This window comes from Bubalus kerabau, chromosome 1 (genome assembly GCF_029407905.1).
Source record: "Bubalus kerabau isolate K-KA32 ecotype Philippines breed swamp buffalo chromosome 1, PCC_UOA_SB_1v2, whole genome shotgun sequence".
NCBI classification, from domain to species: Eukaryota; Metazoa; Chordata; class Mammalia; order Artiodactyla; family Bovidae; genus Bubalus; species Bubalus kerabau.
The window spans coordinates 224,178,286-224,200,788 of record NC_073624.1 but is presented as its reverse complement, the minus strand read 5'-3'; the positions used below and the strand labels follow the sequence as shown (position 1 = coordinate 224,200,788).

The 22,503-nt window shown below is 39.3% G+C and overlaps 1 protein-coding gene across 4 annotated transcripts in view; it reads right to left on the bottom strand.

Annotated features, from left to right (window-relative positions):
• KCTD16 (potassium channel tetramerization domain containing 16) overlaps nt 1–22,503 on the bottom strand; it is a 311,458-nt gene that overhangs the window by 258,940 nt on the left and 30,015 nt on the right. The window lies entirely within an intron of this gene.

The following is a 22,503-nucleotide window of genomic DNA, read 5'->3' as shown; positions in this document are numbered from 1 at the left end:
TTTTTTAGGATAGGAGAAAGCCTGTTATAAATTTCTTTCCAATCAACTATAAGGTCTTGAAAAAACTACAAAAATATGACCACATGATCCTCTTAAAAAAAGCACACACACACACAAAGATTCTATTATTTTCTATAGCCACATGGAGGCAAGAAGTTCATTTTTGAACACCTAAAAAAGGGAAGAAGGGTTCCAAGTACTGAAATTATACAAAGTTCTTCCCTATTTTTAAAAAAGGAAATAAATTTGATGAATATACAATCACCCTGATGAGGAAACTTGTATACAGTACGTGCTCTGTGCCAGTCACAATTCTGGAGCTCCTGAGGACACACAAACACATGAAGTGTCCTAGTCCCTGAAATGGGTGCATTACACTACTCTCGAGATTTTTATAGCTACTTGAGGATTATCATAATAAAAAATGTTTACTGATACCCAGCTTCCAATATTCCATAACTAGAAGAGAAGTGATATAGAGGATATCTTTCTGTAATATATAATCACATAGTATGTAAATATGTAATAATTGTAAGTGGCAAGGTAGGAGAAGAAAATATGCTGGCTTGGGGATAAGGACGACAATGAAAAGGGGTTTGGTGCGAGACACAGCAAGATGACCATGAATATTCAAGCATACAGTATCCTGGATGAAACTGGGATCCCTTCCCAAATGGATACATCTAAATTACAATACTATTAAATCTACTCTATTAAGAGACTTAGATATAGCTCTGGACATGGCTGGCTTTAAACAACAGGTCATAGAAATTACCTACTGAGTTCCCTGTGTCATTGATCAAATGAGTTCCTGATAGTAGAGATATCAACTCCTAGTGAGGATGGAAAAGATGAAGAGCAAAGGGGAGGAGAAAAACAAGATAGAAGGAGATGAGAAAAAAAAGAACCTGCCTTCAGCTGCAGTCTCCATGCTGTAATCACTGAGTTAGAGACAGTTCCAGATGGATGAAACTTCTCTGACACTCAGCCTTTGCCCTGAAACTTGCCTACTGTAGTATGATCTATTTGCATGTCTTTTCCCGCAAAATGTTCCATTAAGGTTTCTGACATGAGCCTCATAATCACACTGAAATCCAAGAAACTCAGTAGAATGATTCTTTGTGATCTGGTTGAACCCCACTGAGAAAAAAATTCACCTGTGAGACTGCAGGTGCCAATTATCACCCTAGCCTGTACTAATCAAAGGTGAAAATTCTTGGCTCTTTTAGTTTTTCTAAGGAAGTGACATTCCTATTTATTATTCATCTACTTAAATTTTCACGGAAAGCATTAGGCCACCTGTCCAATGTTGACACCTAAGGAAAACTGACACACTGAAAATTAATAATAGCAGGTTGCAATACTTGCAGATTTTCTGAAAACAGAAAAGAAAAAAATCAAGATTAACTCTGATTTGGCTTTTGGTAGCTCTCTCCATAATGCTATTTACTAGAAAGTATTTATGCAGCCTTTGCCCACCCAAATAAATCAGCATATGGATACTTGGATTTAGAAAGATGATAAGTGGGGTGGGCACTGGTCTCTTATATTTTAAAAATAGATTAATGACAGCATTTTTCTGAATAAAGACTTCTTTTTCCTTAAAATTTTCAACTTACAATAGCTAATATACACACAACTTTCAGAAATAGATTTACTACCTACACTATATTGATAGTTCACACACTATAAGCTGCCAATGACATGTTGGTATATGTAAATTGCATATGCACATGCTACTCTGCATAGAAATTGCATAAATGGTCAGGAAACTATTGGAGAAAACCCAAAACTTTGGGGATTGGAAAAGAGGTTTTAAAATGCCTCTTTCCATGGCTGTCTTACTCAAAATTTATCACCATGCCCATTTTAGTTAGAACATAACACTAAAAGGGCTGTCTTTTGTTTCTGCTACTTGCAAATCAACTACTTAGTTCACTCGAAATAACACTAACAATAATAATAATAGCTACCATTTATTTAGTGTTTTGCCAGGCTCTCAGCTAATAATGAACTTGTAATATCTCACCATGTTTACAAGAAGCCTTTGATATTAGTAATATTTTTAAACATGAGGAAACTGAGGCAGATAGAAATTATATATTAATTAGCCCAACATCATGCAGTAGTGAACAGTGGAGCTGGGGGTGAACCTGAGTACTTTGACTCCAGAACTCCCTTTTAAACAGTATGCTGTCCTTCACTACCTATCCATACACGTTGATTTAAATATAGATTTGTCACTCAACACTCTTCAAGCTTCACCTTAAGTGACCCTCATTGATTCATCACTTATATTTCAAGACTTCACTATACAGATCACAGAATCTGACCAAACTGAGACTGGCCACTTCCCCACACACCCTGTACTTTTCCCTTTTCCAGCTGTACTAATGGTATTTCCTTAATGCAAAATGCAGTCATGCACTAAGAGCAGAAGGAATTGAAACCAATTTAAAATTTATATACAGATATATAATAATGATAAAGGCTAACATTTATCAAGCAGTTACTACATGCCAAGAACTGTATTAGTCCATTTACATAAATGTATCATGAATGAAATTGTGTGAAATGACACATATAGTTATTGTTACCCCAATTTTCCAGATGAGAAAATCAAATCTTAGGAAGGCTAAGTATTTTGTCTACAACAACCTAACTTATAAGTATTGCATTGGCCAAGAAGTTTTGTGTTTTTTTTTTCCTAAGATGGTACAGAAAAACCTGAACAAACTTTTTGGACAACCCAATAATAGAGTCTCAAACTGAACTCCAAGTCAGCCTAACTCTAAGAAGCAAGTTTTCAACCATACATTCTAGGCTACATCTATCCCAAATTTTAATTTCCATTATAGTTGTTTAAACCTAAGTTCTATATCTTCCTGCATGCATGTTCAGTCACTCATTTGTATCTGACTCTTTGTGACCCTATGGACTGTAGCCTGCCAGGCTTCTCTGTCCATGAGATTTCTTAGGCAAGGATACTGAAGTGGGTTGCCATTTCCTTCTCCAGGGGATCTTCCTGACCCAGGGATAAAACCCACATCTCCTGAGTCTCCTACATTGGCAGACAGATTCTTCACCACCGAGCCACCTGGGAGGCCCCCTATATCTTCCTACTAAACCTATACTTCTTAGAACTAAAGCAAGATTTTGCATCTCTGCCCTACCCTCCAATACACACACAGTTCCAAGTACAATGAAGTAAGAAAAGCAAACTAGAGGCAAAGTAAAAAAGTGAAGAGAGTAAAGGCAGAGAATTTCAGAGCAAAATGTCAATTGTGTGACTTCAGTGATACAGAATCCCTGAGAGGAGTGCACTTTCCCTGCCCTTTGAAGCACCGCCTCTGCTAAATGTGCATCACTCTTGTCATGGCTAGACTGACATGGCAGTAGATTATTGCAGAAAGAGCCCATGCACTCCTCTTCTGTACAGCTGTGCCAGAACTATCCCCTAGATGTAAATCTAACCTTAGTTCCAAGAAGTAAATAGTTTAGTAGAAAGAAGGCTATGCCAGAAACATCCCCAGGGGGAAATGGCTCACAACTCCCTCACTTTCTCTGAATGCTGTGAAAAGCACTGTAGTTTGTAAACATATTGGAACCCATTGTTAATTCAGGCTTCTCAGAGATTCTAAAGCCCCAGAGACTGTATAATCAGTTTAAAATTTTTTAAGGAGTAGGTTTGAAGTGAGATTGGGTGTATCCTCAGTTACACTGCCAGTGGTCAGTCTAAGAAATAGGAATGTAAATTAAAGAAAGTTATTTAAACATACCAGAGCCAGAAGATATTAATAAATTTGAGTGTGATTCTAAAAATGGGCAAAGACTCGAGTCAGCAAAATTTAAAACCACTTCTAATTTTATCTGACCCATTCGGTTATATTCTCCTTCTTATGACAATATCAGTCCCTATGGTATTATAGAGAACTAGCATGGGAAGAACAGCAGACTCAAAGTCAAGAGACAAGGATTCAAGGTCAGGTCAGACTGTCATTTAAAGCAGAGTAAACTCCAGAAAGTTATCTAGTCCCTACGAGCCTTATTTTCATATGTACAATAGATATGGCCTGACTTATTGAATTTGTATTCTTAGTACAAAAACCCACAAGAAATACTTTACCATTTGTAGGGTCTATTACATGATATATATTAATCAACGGGGGAAAAACTGTAGCCATACTGTGAAGATAATATGTAATAAACGTTTTTTATTTGATTAAAAGAGAGATTTGGTTTTTTTCTCCCTACCTCCTCCTTTTCTTCTCACTTGACTGCATAATATGTGCCAGATGTTGTATTAGGTGCTGGGAATATAGTGACAAACTAATCAGATAAGATACCTTGTAGGGTAGGGGTTGGGATGACAATAGTGAATGTGTAAATAAATACAAGAATACTTTCAGAGGATGAGAAGTATTATAAACAAAATGATAATGATTACAAAAGAACTTCTCGAGGCAATAACACATGGTTGACAATTGGAAAAATCACCGAGTCTCTAGTATAAAAGAAAAAGTGGAAAGAAAACTCCAGAAAAAAGAGAATAGCAACTGCAAGTCCCTAAAAATGAAGTAATTTTGGCAAATTCAAGAGATAGAAATAAATCCCCTACAGAAGGAACATAATGAGTGAAGAGGAGGGTATCATGAGGTAGGTTGGTCAGGCAACACATATAGGATGGGTCTTGGAGATTCAGTTTTATTTTTTATTTTTTTTTTAATTTTATTTTATTTTTAAACTTTACATAATTGTGTTAGTTTTGCCAAATATCAAAATGAATCCGCCACAGGTATACATGTGTTCCCCATCCTGAACCCTCCTCCCTCCTCCCTCCCCATTCCATCCCTCTGGGTCGTCCCAGTGCACCAGCCCCAAGCATCCAGTATCGTGCATCGAACCTGAACTGGCGACTCGTTTCATACATGATATTTTACATGTTTCAATGCCATTCTCCCAAATCATGCCACCCTCTCCCTCTCCCACAGAGTCCAAAAGACTGTTCTATACATCAGTGTAAAAGCAATTTAGATTTTAGCCTAAAGGCAGTGAGAAGCCACTGGATAGTTTTAATTAGGAGGGCAACTTAATCGGATTTGCATGGTCAGAATGTTTGATAAGACCAATTAACATGCTAAGTAGCTTCAGTCGTGTCCAACTCTTTCTGACCCCATGGACTGTAACCCACCAGTCTCCTCTGTCCATGGGATTCTCCAGGCAAGAATACAGGAATGGGTGTCCATGCCCTCCTCCAGGGGATCTTCCTTACCCAGGAACTGAACTTGTGTCTTTTACGTCTCTTGCTTTGGCAGGCAAGTTCTTTACCACTAGCGCCACCTGGGAAATCCCAACTAACTGATATGAAGCCCAATGAGGGCCATCTGTCTGCCCAAACATCGTTTGATCTCTGGGATACACCATCCTCATCATCACATCATTTCTCTGAACACTTCAATGGCCCCCTCACTGTCCTTGGCATGAAGACCAGAATCCTCAACATTGCCACAAAGCACTGCAAGGTCTGAACCTTGCATGTCTCTCAACCCCATATGATGGTCCACTTCCTCCTTGCCTTTGCCTTCTAGACCATCTGGATTTAAGGTCTTTGAACATGTGATTCTCCCTATCACCTCAGAAATTTTGCAGATGGTAGTCCTTTGGCCTGGAATACTCTTATTTCCTCCATGTATCTCACCAACTCCTATACTTAAGTCTCATAGAAACTGTCACTTCTTGAGGATGTTTTCCCTAACCTCTATGATGAGATCAAATCTTCTATCCTCTTATTTTACATTCCTATAGAAACACAGTCCTCTCTGTGAAAGTATCTATCACAGTTATGACTTTACACTGATTGGTTTGATTCTTTAATTAATTTGTATCTCCCTTAAGAGGTTGTAAGTGCCTCAGGGACAAAGATTGTATTAATATGCATATTTGCTCTGAAATTCCCAGTATTCAGCACAGTACTGAAATTAAGCAGGAATTAATAAAAAAAAAAAAAATCAACCAGGCAGAAGAAGAAATAAGAAAAAAATGATAACAAACCAAGAGGAAAAAAACAGACAATATAAATAAACTCACATGAGATCCAAGTAATAAAGTTATGAGATACAGACTATATGTTCAAAGAATTGATAGACATAATTAGGAATTTTGACAGGGGACTGGAAACTATTAAAAAGAATCAATGGAAAATCATGTAATTGAAAATTATAATAATCAAAATTAAGAACCCAATGAAGGTTTTTAATAGTACAGTAAATTCAGTTGAAGAGCAAGTTAGTAAACTAGAACATAGGTCAAAAGAAAACATCCAGAATAAACATGTGAAAAATAAATGCATTAAAGGAGAGGTGGGAACCAAATCAATCTGATGATATAGCAAATGTATGAAATAATCTCGCTGAAGAGGATGCAGGGAAAAGTTGCTGACCTAAGTAATGCTGGAAATATATGGAGTCCATAAAACTAAATGCAGAAGAAATTGTACGTAAGCACTGTCTTTTGGTTGGTAAAGTTGTGCCCCACAGGGTACAGGTTACCAACTCTGAAATTGCTATACATGCACATTGGATTGAACAACTAGGTAAATGGATAGCAAAAAGCAGGAACAAGTTTCTCCCTGTTGCGGGGTGGGGGTGTTTACAGAAAAACAAGGGGAGGAAGTGAGAACTCCTATATAGCTTAATACAGATGCAGATAGTTGTACTATCTGTATAATAGGTTCAGTTCAGTCACTCAGTCGTGTCCGACTCTTTGCGACCCCATGAATCGCAGCACGCCAGGCCTCCCTGTCCATCACCAACTCCCAGAGTTCACTCAAACTCACATCCATCGAGTCGGTGATGCCATCCAGCCATCTCATCCTCTGTCGTCCCTTTCTCCTCCTGCCCCCAATCCCTCCCAGCATCAGAGTCTTTTCTAATGAGTCAACTTTTCGCATGAGGTGGCCAAAGTACTGGAGTTTCAGCCTTAGCATCATTCCTTCCAAAGAACACCCAGGACTGATCTCCTTTAGAATGGACTGGTTGGATCTCCTTGTATAATAGGTAGATAGACAGGTAGGTAAGTAGGTAGGTAGGTAGATAGATATACCTATGTATATATACATGGCTGGGCTTCCCTGGTGTGGCTCAGTGGTAAAGAATCTGCCCGCAATGCAGGAGAAGCAGGAGATGCGTGTTCCATCCCTGGGTTGGGAAGATCCCCTGGAAGAGGAAATGGCAACCCACTGCAGTATTCTTGCTTGGAAAATTCCATGGACAGAGGAGCCTGACAGGCTACAGTCCATTGGGTCACAAAGAATCAGACATGATTGAGAAACTGAATACACACACACACATTTACATGATTGGTAAACATACATTTATGCCCTTGCTATGTCAGATAAGAGAAACTAGAAGCAATGTCACTTCAGAAGCAATGAGTTCACCAGCAACCTGATTTTGATTTCTAATACCATTATTCAATAAAAGAAACCAGGGCTTCTCAGGGAAATGGTTGATCCCAGGACTAGGGTAGGAAATATTCAGAATAAACTTGGAGGATCTTATAGTAACAGAAATAATGAAGTGCTCCAAAAAAAACCACAAAAACAAAATACTGACAAAGATGGACTTATATCAAAGGAATATGGGAGTCACTGAAAGAGTTCCAAAGGACCAAAGTCAAAACAACTTGAGTAACAAAATAACATTTTAATACAAAGTTGCATTATAACTCAAAATAAAAGTAAATATCCACAACATAAATAAATAACTGAATAAAGAAATAAACGGGAAAAAAGAGAAAAAGCCCTCATGCGGAAGAATTCCAAATAATTTAAGTAGATATTGTTCCCTTGAGGAGTAATATAACTCCACTCCTTAAGTGTGAGTGGGCATAGGACTTCTCTCCAAGGACTATAGTGTAGAAAGATTAAAAAAGAGAAAGAGAGAGATTAAACTTATAGTAAAGAAACTTGACAACCACTAATTCAAAGGATTAAGGTCAACAGTAAAAGTGATGTCAACAAGATAGTATGAACCTGTGATATGACATGATAAAAATAGCATTTTACCTCTGTGGTTTTCCTCCCCAAAGCCCACAACCCCAGTCTAATTATTACAAAAACATCAGCCAAGATGAATCTCAGAAAATAAGAAAACTATATATAACATGGTATCTTGGATGGAATCCTAGAACAGAAAAAAGACATTAGGTAAAAACTAAAGGAATCTGAATAAATTATGAACTTCAGTTAATGATAATGTGTCAATATTGGTTTATCAGGGCTTCCCTGGTAGCTAAGTTGGTAAAGAATCTGTCTGCAATGCAGGAGACCTAGGCTTGATCTCTGGGTCAGGATGACCCCTAGAGAGGGGAATGGCTAACCATTCCAGTGTTCTTGCCCAGAGAATCCTACAGACAGAGGACCCTGGCTGGCTACAGTTCCTGAGCTCGCAAAGAGTCGGACATGACTTAGCAACTAAACCACTACCACCATTGGTTTATTAATAAATATTGACTGTATAAAATTACTATAATGTCTGGTGAGATTTAAGATCCATGTAGAATTAAAAAGATGTGACAAGAGTGGCACATTAGTTGGGAAGTTGGCAAGCGTGTTCTGAGATGTGGGAACTATATAATTTCCTATGGTTTGTATTTATTCAATAATAATAATGATAATTATAATAAAATTGTATTGTGGTTAAATGCTCATTACTTTCTACACAAGATACCTGCTAAGAACTATAATCCAAGTGTAAGCCCCGACGAGTAACACTGAAGAAGCTGAAGTTGTATGGTTCTATGAAGACCTACAGGACCTTCTAGAACTAACACCTGAAAAAGATGTCCTTTTCATTATAGGGGACTGGAATGCAAAAGTAAGCGTCAAGAAACACCTGGAGTAACAGGCAAATTTGGCCTTGGAGTACAGAATGAAGCAGGGCAAAGGCTAATAGACTTCTGCCAAGAGAACACATTGGTCATAGTAAACACTCTCTTCCAACAACACAAGGGAAGACTCTACACATGGACATCACCAGATGGTCAACACTAAAATCAGATTGATTATATTCTTTGCAGCCAAAGATAGAGAAGCTTTATACAGTGAGCAAAAACAAGACTGGGAACTACCTGTGGCTCAGATCATGAATTCCTTATTGCCAAATTCAGACTTAAATTGAAGGAAGTGGGGGAAAACACTAGACCATTCAGGTATGACCTAAATCAAATCCCTTATGAATATACAGTGGAAGTGAGAAATAGATTTAAGGGACTAGATCTGATATACAGAGTGCCTGATGAACTACGGATGGAGGTCAGTGACACTATACAGGAGACAGGAATCAAGACCATCCCCAAGAAAAAGAAATCCAAAAAAGTAAAATGGCTGTCCGAGGAGGCCTTACAAATAGCTGAGAAAAGAACAGAAGTGAAAAGCAAAGAAGAAAAGGAAAGATATACCCATTTGAATGCAGAGTTCCAAAGAACAGCAAGGAGAGATAAGAAAGCCTTCCTCAGCAATCAATGCAAAGAAATAGAGGAAAACAATAGAATGGGAAAGACTAGAGATCTATTCAAGAAAATTACACATACCAAGGGAACATTTCATGCAAAGATGGGCTCAATAAAGGACAGAAATGGTATGGACCTAACAGAAGCAGAAGATATTAAGAAGAGGTGGCAAGAATACACAGAAGAACTGTACAAAAAAGATCTTCATGACCAAGATAATCACGATGGTGTGATCAGTCACACTCACCTAGAGCCAGACATCCTGGAATGTGAAGTCAAGTCTGCCTTAGGAAGTATCACTAAAAACAAAGCCAGTGGAGGTGATGGAATTCCAGTTGAGCTATCTCAAATCTTAAAAAGACGATGCTGTGAAAGTGCTGCGCTCAATATGCCAGCAAATTTGGAAAACTCAGCAGTGGCCACAGGACTGGAAAAGGTCAGTTTTCATTCCAATCCCAAAGAAAGGCAATGCCAAAGAATGCTCAAGCTTTCGCACAATAGCACTCATCTCACACGCTAATAAAGCAATGCTCAAAATTCTCCAAGCCAGGCTTTAGCAATAAGTGAACCATGAACTTCCAGATGTTCAAGCTGGTTTTAGAAAAGGCAGAGGAACCAGAGATCAAATTACCAACATTCACTGGATCATCAAAAAAGCAAGAGTTCCAGAAAAACATCTATTTCTGCTTTATTGACTATTCCATAGCCTTTGACTGTGTGGATCACAATAAACTATGGAAAATTCTGAAAGAGATGGGAATACCAGACCACCTGATCTGCCTCTTGAGAAACCTGTATGCAGGTCAGGAAGCAACAGTTAGAACTGGACATGAAACAACAGACTGGTTCCAAATAGGAAAGGGAGTAGTACATCAAGGCTGTATATTGTTACCCTGTTTTAACTTATATGCAGGGTACATCATGAGAAACGCTGGGCTGGAGGAAGCACAAGCTGGAATCAAGATTGCTGGGAGAAATATCAATCACCTCAGATATGCAGATGACACCACCCTTATGGCAGAAAGTGAAAAAGAACTAAAGAGCCTCTTGATGAAAGTGAAAGAGGAGAGTGAAAAAGTTGGCCTCAAGCTCAACATTCAGAAAACTAATATCATGGCATCCGGTCCCATCACTTCATGGGAAATAAATGGGGAAACAGTGTCAGACTTTATTTTTCTGGGCTCCAAAATCACTGCAGATGGTGATTGCAGCCATAAAATTAAAAGATGCTTAATCCTTGGAAGGAAAGTTTTGACAAACCTAGATAGCATATTCAAAAGCAGAGACATTACTTGGCCAACAAAGGTCCATCTAGTCAAGGCTATGGTTTTTCCAGTGGTCATGTATGGATGTGAGAGTTGGACTGTGAAGAAGGCTGAGCGCCAAAGAATGGATCTTTTGAACTGTCGTGTTAGAGAAGACTCTTGAGAGTCCCATGGACTTCAAGGAGATCCAACCAGTCCATCCTAAAGGAGCTCAGTCCTGGGTGTTCATTGGAAAGACTGATGTTGAAGCTGAAATGCCAATACTTTGGCCACCTGATGAGAAGAGCTGACTCATTTGAAAAGGCCCTGATGCTGGGAAAGATTTAGGGCAGGAGGAAAAGGGGACAACAGAGGATGAGATGGTTGGATGGCATCACCGACTCAACGGACATGGGTTTGGGTAGACTCTGGCAGTTGGTGATGGACAGGGAGGCCTGGCATGCTGCAGTTCATGGGGTCGCAAAGAGTAGGACACGACTGAGCAACTGAACTGAACTGAACCGAGGAACTGTATATTTTTTATAGTATCATAAACTCCTATCTATAAACTAGAATACCAGTACATGGTCTTTAGATAAATAAGGATTTCCTGGTTTTGGAAGTTGAAGTAAGGGATCTTGCTTTAATATCTATTAATATTCATAAGAAGTCTAACATATTTCAAAAGCCACCTTCCTTTCCAAAAAAAAAAAAAACCCACAAGTTCTTTTGATTGCCAGCTCTGCTTCTGAATTTGTAAATTTCAACTTACAAACAAGTTTTAGAAAAAGTGGGTAAAGTATGCTGTGCATATGTGCTAAATCACTTCAGTCATGACTGACTCTCTGCAACCCTATGGACTGTAGCCTGCCAGACTCCTCTGTCCATGGGATTCTATAGGCAAGAATACTGGAGTGGGTTGCCGTGCCCTCTTCCAGGGAATCTTCCTGACCCAGGGATCAAACCTGCGTCTCTCAGGTCTCCTGCTTTGGCAGGTAGATCCTTTACCACTAGCGCCATCTGAGAAGCCCCTAAAGCATGGTGTACTCATGTACTATTCCTCTAAAGAACAGAATGGGAACCTTAAATTCTCAACTGCAACTTGGTTACCAGGTTGCATCATCGACATGATACAGTTAAATGAAGCAAGACACTGAAATGAAATTCCTTTCACATTTCATAGAACACAGGGATTGTGTGTTTTTCCCCCCTGGAGGGGGTAAAGATTGAATGTAATATTTCAATCATACCCAAAAGAACATGAGTTAATATTTCATAGCTACTTAATCCACTCATTCAGAGACGGTAATGCAAATGTTCAAATATTTATGCTTCGTAGGCAAAACATGGTGCCCTGAATTATTGTATTGTACTCTCTTATGCCACTGACTTATGATTCATTTCAGATCAGGTAACCAGAAAATCACTGTATTCAGCAGGGGAGCACTAGCAATAAACTCTTTATACTCACAATCCTTTCATTTTTATTCACACATGAGCCTCATCTGCCTCCTCGAAAAAAATTAAAATACCTACCAAAGTTATTGATTAAGGAAGGGATTAGTATAAAAATATACTACGTATTTAATTGATCTAATTGCAATTTCCAATCTACATTATATAAAATAACTCAAAGTCCCTTGTAAGAAGAGTGATTTTGCTGTAATAGCCTGTTATTCTCAGACATGAGTCCTTCAATAAAAAGTCACCAAATCAACCATAATGAAAATCATACACTGAGTTTTCAACCTCACCCTTTAATGCTCCTGAAGAGCATTTAGAGAGCATGAGTAAGGTCAGAGAGGAATTGCATTATTTGGAATGTTTTTTACTCATTTAGTTCCCTTCTTTCTACTCTGACTACCCCCGGGCTATCAAAGCAGGAAATTAGGTTCAGACAAAAATTTAAGACCATTCACAGTGAATTTCAGAGTTAAAAAGAGGATGTAGGCACCATACATAACTTGAGAGGAGAATCTGTCCCATTCTACACTGTAGTAATTTCAAAGTGTGAAGAGTAGGATACAAGGATGAGAGCTCATCACCTCCCACTGCCAGCCTCTGTGCACACCAATCCAGCGGTTCTCCTCAGAGATATCAGTCAATTCAGCTCAGTCCCTCAGTCGTCTCTGACTCTTTATGACCCATGGACTGCAGCACACCAGGCCTCCCGGTCCTTCACCAACTCCCAGAGTTTACTCAAACTCACGTCCATTGGGTTGGTGATGCCATCCAACTATCTCAGCCTCTGTCATATCCTTCTCCTCCTGCCTTCAATCATTCTCAGCATCAGGATCTTTTCAATGAGTCAGTTCTTTGCATCAGGTGGCCAAAGTTGGAGCTTCAGCTTCATCATCAGTCTGTCCAATGAATATTCAGGACTGATTTCCTTTAGGATTGACTGGTTTGATTTCCTTGCAGTCCAAGGGACTCTCAAGAATCTTCTCTAACACCACAGTTCAAAAATATCCATTCTTCAGCACTCAGCTTTCTTTATGGTTCAACTCTCACAGCCATACATGACTACTGGAAAAACCATAGCTTTGACTAGATTGTTGACAAAATAATGTCTTTGCTTTTTAATATGCTGTCTAGGTTGGTTATAGTTTTTCTTCCAAGGAGCAAGCACCTTTTAATTTCATGGCTGTAGTCACCATCTTCAGTGATTCTGGAGTCCAAGAAAATAAAGTCTGTCACTGTTTCCATTGTTTCCCCATCTATTTGCCATGACTGATGAGACCAGAGGCCATGATCTTAGTTCTTTTGAATGCTGAGTTTTAAGCCAGCTTTTTCACTCTCCTCTTTCACTTTCATCAAGAGGCTCTTTAGTTCCTCTTCACTTTCTGTCATAAGGGTGGTGTCACCTGCATATCTGAGGTTATTGATATTTCTCTCTACAATCTTGATCCTCAAAGATATATTTCTTCCTTTATCTCCTCAATAACCTAAACAATCTGATAGCACTGAGGGACATTTTTAACCCATGTATTTTCATCAAGTACCTTTTGATACGGGCTTCCCTGGTGGCTCTTCAGTAAATCTGCCTGCAATGCAGAACACCCAGGTTCAACCCCTGGGTTGGGAAGATCCCCTGGAGGAGGGCATGACAACCGATTCTAGTACTCTTGCCTAGAGCATGCTGTGGACAGAGGAGCCTGGCAGGCTGCAGTCCATAGGGTTGCACAGAGTCAGACATGGCTGAAGTGACTAAGCAGCAGCACTATCCCTGGATATGAATGGCTCTGAGAAGGACACTTAAACTCTCTGGAATCCTTCTCAATAATGTGTAATCTCAGTCAAATTATCATCAGACATTGAGAGGCATGAATCAAAGTAACTGACCAATACTCTCAAAAGTGTCAAGGTCCTAAAAGTTAAGGAAAGACTAAGTTACTATCACTGGAGAAGGCAGTGGCACCCCACTCCAGTACTCTTGCCTGGAAACTCCCATGGATGGAGGAGCCTGGTGGGCTGCAGTCCATGGAGTCGCTAAGAGTCAGACATGATTGAGTGACTTTACTTTCATTTTTTAGTTTCATGCATTGGAGAAGGAATGGCAACCCACTCCAGTGTTCTCGCCTGGAGAATCCCAGGGACAAGGGAGCCTGGTTGGCTGCCATCTATGGGGTCGCACACAGTTGGACACGACTGAAGCGACTTAGCAGCAGCAGTAGCAAGGTACTATTACAGATTGGAAGATACCATAGAGACATGACTACTAAATGCAGCATAGGACTCTGGATAGGATCCTCTGAAAGAAAAAGGATATTTTGGGGAAAGAATGGTTAAATCCAAATAAGGTCTGTAGTTTTGCTAATAATATTATACTGTTAATGTCTTAGTTTGGGTAAATGTTTTAAAGTTGTATAAAATGCTAATGTAAGGAGAGGCTGAATGAAGGGAGACAGGGTATTGTATTATTTCTCAACTTTTCTTTCAGACTTAAATTATCTCAAAAATTTAAAAAGTAACTATTATAAAAAAAGAAAAAATCATATACTGTGATGTTTTAAAAAAAAATTTTAAATCATACATTGTGATGAAGGAAAGAGATTTTAATCTCAAGAGATACTTGGGAAGTTTCAAAACTGCTGACTAGTTCCTTGGTAAATATGAATTATTCATTTGAATAATTCTGATGCACAGAGTCAGAAGATGGCATAATATGATGGTTAATAACATGGACTTTAAGATCAGCTATATCTTAGTTTAAACCTTCATTTGACCACTGATTAGCTATGTCACATTACCTAATGTCTCTGAAACTCAATTTTCTCACATGTAATAGTGGGGTATAAATAGTACCAACTTCACAGGGTTGTTGTGAAGGTTACTATACATAAAGCAGTGGTCACCAACGTTTTTGGCATCCAAGACTGGTTTTATGGAAGACAATTTTTCCATGGATGGGGCAGGATGGTTCATGTGGTAGTGGAAGCTTTGGGGAGTGGCAGATGAGGCTTCACTAGCTCATGGCTACTTACCCCCTGCTGTGAGGTCTGCTTCCTAAGAGGCCAGGGACTGGCAGCAGTCCATGACCCAGGGGTCGAGGACCCCAACTTAAAGTTCTTCAGTTCAGTTCAGTTCAGTCGCTCAGTTGTGTCTGACTCTTTGCGACCCCATGAATCGCAGCACGCCAGGCCTCCCTGTCCATCACCAACTCCCGGAGTTCACTCAGACTCACATCCATCGAGTCAGTGATGCCATCCAGCCATCTCATCCTCTGTCGTCCCCTTCTCCTCCTGCCCTCAATCCCTCCCAGCATCAGAGTCTTTTCCAATAAGTCAACTCTTTGCATGAGGTGCCCAAAGTACTGGAATTTCAGCTTTAGCATCATTCCTTCCAAAGAAATCCCAGGGCTGATCTCCTTCAGAATGGACTGGTTGGATCTCCTTGCAGTCCATGGGACTCTCAAGAGTCTTCTCCAACACCACAGTTCAAAAGCATCAATTCTTCGGTGCTCAGCCTTCTTCACAGTCCAACTCTCACATCCATACATGACCACTGGAAAAACCATAGCCTTGCCTAGATGGACCTTTGTTGGCCAAGTAATGTCTCTGCTTTTGAATATGCTATCTAGGTTGGTCATAACTTTCCTTCCAAAGTAAACATATCCTTAAAACCTCTTCTAAGAAGAAATAAATGTCTTTCAGAATTATCTTTACTCTAAATGCAAACTAAATTAGATTTTTCATTACTGTCTCTGGGGTCTGTCATGCATTTTTGTCTTGTAAAGAAGACACTTTAAAATCTCTCAGGGGCTTCCACAGACACATTCCTTTGGCAGAAATCTTTCTTAGGAAATTCACCCCAAATTCTTAATAACTTCCACATTCGGATACTATGACCAAACACAAGATCAGAAAGAGCACTGTCATTGCTTTTAACAGTTCCCTTATACAGCATCATGGTTTCTAAGTGCTTTTAAGTGCATTCTTTTAATTGATTCTCATAAAAACTCTTAGAGGCCTTCTAGAAAGTGTTATCATCCCCAGTTTGCAGATAAGGCAACCGAGGCTCAGCCAAAAATTACACAATCAGTAAGCCACAATTTAAGACTCTTGTTTCATTCAACAAGCACTTATCGAGTATCCCCCATGGGTTCTCTCTGCCCTGTGTACTCCTCCTCAGCCCCACATGCTTGCTCTTATCATAAGGAAAGTGAAAGAAAGTGAAGTTGCTCAGTTGTGTCCGACTCTTTGCCACCCCATGGACTGTAGCCCACCAGGCTCCTCTGTCCATGGGGTTCTCCAGGCAAGAATACTGGAGTGGGTTGCCATTTCCTTCTCCAGGGGATCTTCCTGACCCAGGGATTGAACCTGGGTCTCCCGCATTGCAGGCAGACACTTTACCCTCTGTGCCACCAGGGAAGTCTACCTGCTTATCTGAATCCACCTCTGGACCATAATCTCCTTGCAGGCAAGCATTTGCCCTGCCCTAGTTATATGCCTAGTACCTAGGCCCCCCACCAAAAGGCACTCAATAAACACTTATGGAATAGATGAATGGGGACAAAATAAAAAAATGGTGAGGAAGAATGGGTAAAAGGGACAAATTAATTGTTTTGGGTGAATGCAAATTATATCATCTTTTTCCAGATCTTAGCACCTTATAACACAATTCTTCTCAGCAGACAGCAAGGCTGTTGGGAGATTAAAACACTACTCTCCTGAGAAAGGAGCAAAGCCTATCACTGAGATCAGTCAACAGGACTAGATGATTGTGAAGAAGCATGAAACGAAGTCTGCTTATTGTTCCACTTTCCAAATAAAGCTGTTCACCTGCACAAGTTTCCATTCTGACTATGTCACATTCCTTAGGCAAGTCTAACTTCCTCCAAAGAAAAGGACAGAAGTGACAACCTCTGACTTAAAGTTACCAAACTAAAGGGAACCAAAGCTCCTAAATGAAAGGAAGAGAAGTTCATTGACTCTGGGGTGGAGGATTACTGAAACAGACTCCCAGGGGACACTGGGAAGTCACCCCCTGAAAATTTTCAAGAAGACCATGGAAATCCATGTGAAATATTTGCCTTCCTGAGTCCTTCTCAGCTGTAGCATCTTACTACCTACTTCTCTCATTACCCTATACTCTTAACCAATATTATTGCTCCTGCTTCCTTCCTTGCAACATCTTTTTTCAGTCCATAGCCATCTGGTTGCACAGTCTCCACCTTCAGAATCAGAACCACAAAACATGTGCAGAACTTGTGGTTTTTCAGAAAGTTGGCAGAGAATGTGTTCTCCATAGTGATGGTATCAATTTCCCCATGTGGGAAAAATGCCAGTTGCTAGTAACAGTATCTGATGCTAAGCAACCAGACTGGTTCCAAGAGGCACTTTGGTGTCTGAAAAGAACACCAAACAAGAATTTGAAGACACATTTATGGCCTGATGCTTTCAAACACTTCAATGTGACCTCAGATAAATCACTCAGTTCTCTGATGCTCTGTTTTGTTTTTCACCTCTAAAGCAAGCATGGGCTCTTCCAGACCCTATATGCTAAGTTCTTGTCTGCTACTTACAACTGTCCCTGGGGGTGGAGGGGGATGAGGGCTCATGATTAAGAACTCTTGACAACCACAGAGCTTTCTCTTCCAGACTAATTAACAGCATGGCTTGTTTGTTGTTGTTTTTTCCTGTTCCAGAAAAACTAGGAAACAAATAGAACAGGATTAGGGGAGACAACCTGGGTCAACATTGAGGGAAAATATGTATCAATCAACATCAAAGACTTTGTCTAGAAAAGGATAAAGAATAAGAGAAAACATTTGTAATCGCTAGTAAAACAAAAGTCACAAAAGAAAAATTCTATGAAGTCATTTATGTTTAACCTGCTCTAAATAAAAATAACCAACAGATAAGTTCACTGTTTGGACCATCTTTATCCGATAAGCATACGTCTAAATCCTGGCACCATCTGCTCAATTGAAATTTTGTACTCTGTCAATAAGCCACATCACAATGATGATAGCAAGGAAAGCAGCCTCGTGGAGTAGGATCTACATAATGACCTTCTTGAATGGGATGAGAAACCAGAGCCACACCAACTTGGTTAGACCTTATTTTAGTGTTTTATGTCCACCCCAATTAAGACCCATTAGAGGCATGTGACTGACAAAGTCAAGCAGGCAGACTTCCATAGCAGAAGAAATATCTGGGGCAGGGGCCCAAAACACCCAAGGACCTTGGATTGATGAGAAGGAACACTGAAAGTGGAAAATCAAAGCAGAGATTCAACAGTATTTCCATCTATCTAGGGCTAGTTATTGATATCTAGCCACCTGATCTACTAATCATGGGGCATTTTTCAGTGGGGAACAGGCAAGCCATTAAAACATAGTTAAGTAGTGAGATAGCCATTGTCAATTTGATAAATCCTTAAATTTTGAGACTTTTAAGATCACCTAAAGTCCTTACCTTACAAATGAGGAAACTGAGGCCCACAGGGTTAAGCAACTTTCCCAGGTCAACACCCAGTTAGTAGCAGAACAATTCTTCTTCCTCCCAAACCATTGCTTATCCCGTGATGCCTTCTAGCAGCTAACAGCATCTGTATTTAACTTCCCTTTCTTCCTCACACACATACCAAAAAAGTCATGTGCTTTTCAAACTATTCATCCTAATGGATTTTCTAAATTTCCCTACTATAGTACTATCTTACAAACAAGCTTCTCTAAGATGGTGTCTTTCATACTCTTCAGCTCTGTTTCATGAAATATGAGTTGTTCATATTTTATATTACCTCTACACCACTATGAGAGAGCTATGTCCATGATTTTTAGCTAAGTATAATTAATTACATGATCTTTACTGTGCTTTATTCTAGACATACCAGACTACCTTCCAATTTCATATAATTCCCTTCAAAGTTTCATGACTTTGCACATGCTGTTCCTTCTGCCTGAATAGCTTTCTTCCCCATTCCAGAAGCCCCATCCACCAACCCAAATACTGTTCATTTCAAAAGACCCAACTCAAATGTTCCCTCTTCTTTGGAGCTATCCCTGATTTCATCCAAAAGGCAGAATTGATTTCTCCCTCTGCATTTTTTTGTGTGCCTTAGATACAGTATTTATTCATCATCTGGTAATTAGTTGTATCTGTATTTGTGTCTTCACTAGAGTATCAGCATTTCATGTTCCAGGGTTTTATGTATCTTCAGCATCTAACAGTGCTTGGCATGCAGGAGGACCTAGGTAAAAGTGTTATTGTCTAATGCTGTCAATCCTGTAACAGAGTCATTGCCAAGATCTATGCCATTTTCCTTTTTCTAGAATCTATACATTGAAAATGACTTTTTTTTTTTTTTTTAAATTTCAGCTGCACTGGGTCTTCCCTGTGGCACACAGGCTCTCTAGTTGTGCTATGTAGGCTCTAGAGCAAGTGGGTTCTGTAGTCGCAGTGCATGGGCTTAGCTGTAGTATGTGGGACCTTAAATCCCCAATCAAGGGTCAAACCCCGGCTCCCTGCATTGGAAAAGCAGAGCCTTATACATTGGGCCCCCCGAGAAGTCCCTGACAATGACCTTTTGATATAAAAATTACTATGGTAAGTATCGGGTCTGTGATAAAACTGGGGATACAAAGAAAGAATAAGGATGTTCAAAATAATAAGTTATTTAAACTCTTATGGTGGGTTTTGTGCCCTTTAAAATAAGAATCGACATTTAAGTGTTTTTGAAGAGCATGAAAGCCATTTCCTTAGGCATAATTTCAAAAGAGAATCTCAAAATACCTGTCTGTAATTTGATAAGAAAGAGAGATTATTATGCTATAATTCTCAATGTAAAAACTAAGTAATAATAATCTCTCACTTCTGTAACAACAATAACAATAATAAAAGCTAATATTTACTGAGGGCTTACCATAGCCAGGTATTTTGCTAAGCACTTTATATTTGTAATTTCATTTAACGTTCTTAGCAACTCCATAAAGTACATACTATCATCATTTCCATTTTATAGATGAGGAAACTGAGATATCAAGGGTTTAAGGAACTGTGTGCACAATGTCAAATAAGAAATAAGTGACAGAGTGAGGGTTTGACCCAGTTGACTGACTCCACAGCTCCTGCTGTAAATATAACCATGGAAACAAAGAACTCAACTCAGCAAATTTACTGAAGATCAAGGACTTTATCCTCTATTAGCTATGACAGAGAAGCCACACCCTTAGGAAGGGAAGCAGAATTTGCCCTCCTCCCAAATATATCTGTTTGGTGAAATGATTATTTTAGGCTGATTATCTTCAAAAAACAACAGGTATAGAAAAAGCTCTAAAAACTTAGATGTTAACATTTTCAAAGATACATTTACATTTATAAAGGAAATCTCTATTTATAAGGGTGTTTCTCTCTCTTTATCAGGAAGAGGATTATCAAATCTCTTGAAATTCTTATCGATGGAGAAAGCAAGGACTTAAATCTGCATAAAATCTTACCACTGTATGTTATGCTTTGCCTGATTGTTGTTGCTATTCAGTTGCTCAGTTGTGTCCAACTCTTTGCAACCCCATGGACTGCAGCATGCCAGGCTTCCCTGTCCTTCACTATTTCCTGGAGTCTGCTCAAATTCATCTCTACTGAGTCAGTGATGCCATCCAACCATCACATCCTCAGTCACCCCCTTCTCCTCCTGCCCTCAATCCTTCCCAGCATCAGGGTCTTTTTCATCAAGTTGGCTCTTTGCATCAGGTGGCCAATGTATTGGGACTTCAGCTTCAGCATCGGTGCTCCCAAAGAATATTCAGGTTTTGCCTTTAATTGGTTTCCCACACTCCCTACCCTCATCTTCTTTTATCTTTAGCTGAAGATGGTATTATAGATGATGGGTTGGGCCATTTCAGGAGTTACTCAGTTTTCCTGGGTATCTCCCATGTACATATTATGATAGTTTTGTTTCTTTTCCTCAAGTTAATCTATCTTTTATTACAGAGGGTTCTGAGCCAAGAACCTCAAAAGATAAAAGGAAAATTATTTTTCCTCCCTTCACTTGAGAGAGGCACTAGAACCTTCAAAGAAATAGGAAGCTAAGACTTTTATCAACCCAGAGGAATAATGGATTGTTACATTGAATGGATTGTTATTAAAATCACTCAATCAGTAGACTAAGCTTTATGCATAAAAACAAGATTATCATCCACACAAAATGATCCCTCCTAGCATACACTGAGAACATTTTTTCCATCATCTGGGTGTGCTTGTGTACTTTCATGGGATAGAAATTGAGCTGGACTTTAGTGAGGCTATTGTGTATATTTCCTGGCAATCATTTATTTATTGCTTATTGGACAGCTTTATTCTTTCATCAGAAGAGACAGTGATGTACTTCTATTTTCATTTGGAGAGAGAGGAAAAGACTGAGGTCCCTTTAGGGAGAGATTGGTTTCTTGCCCATCTCAGTAACTCATTTTTTTTTAATCACAATAACTTTTATCTTTGGAAAAGAGAGGGATTCTGAGGTATACAGTTTATATATGTATCAACTTCTTTTTACAATACTTTATAGTTTACTAAATGTTCCCCTGTAGTCATCATCTTATTTGAGCCATACAACAACCTACTAAGGTAGGTAAGTTTGTTCCCATTTTTCACAGGAAAGCCTGACTCAGCTGTACACCTTGGCTCACAAAGCTGGTAAGTAGCACAAATAGGGTATAAGACTCAGTCTCGTCCTTCTGATTCCATGAAACAGCCATTTGTCTTTGTGATTTGAGTGAAACTTCTTACAAACTACCTCATTGGTTAAGCATCTCTCATGTTACCTAAATAGTTTGTGATCCCTGGGATGGAGAAGGTATTCATGTAAATAGTAATTATTCAAGCAAGACAGATTGAGTGGGGAAAAAATGTGTGAGGCTTTTATATATCACACTTCTCCAGAGTGAAATCCTGAACTGTTTCTAATGGAGTGAGGTTCAGGAGCAACAGCTTAAGAGATAGATGGCCACAGTCTCTACCAAAAAGAGAGGTTTGAACAATTCATCTTGACTTTTGAATTTGGAACATCCAAGAGAAACATCAAAAGCAAAAATGATTCATTTCCTCCCCATTACTGAGATGTGGTTATAATACGACACCTGTTTTGCATCAGGTAACCAGGAATGCAAATGCTTCTGTACAAAAGCAACCTACACTAATTGAAGATTATATTCTTTACAACAGATCATCTCCTCCTGCTCATTTATTTAAATTTGTTTTTGCCTAAGCAGAAAATATTACACTTCTGTTTTAATCCTTGAAGACTTTTG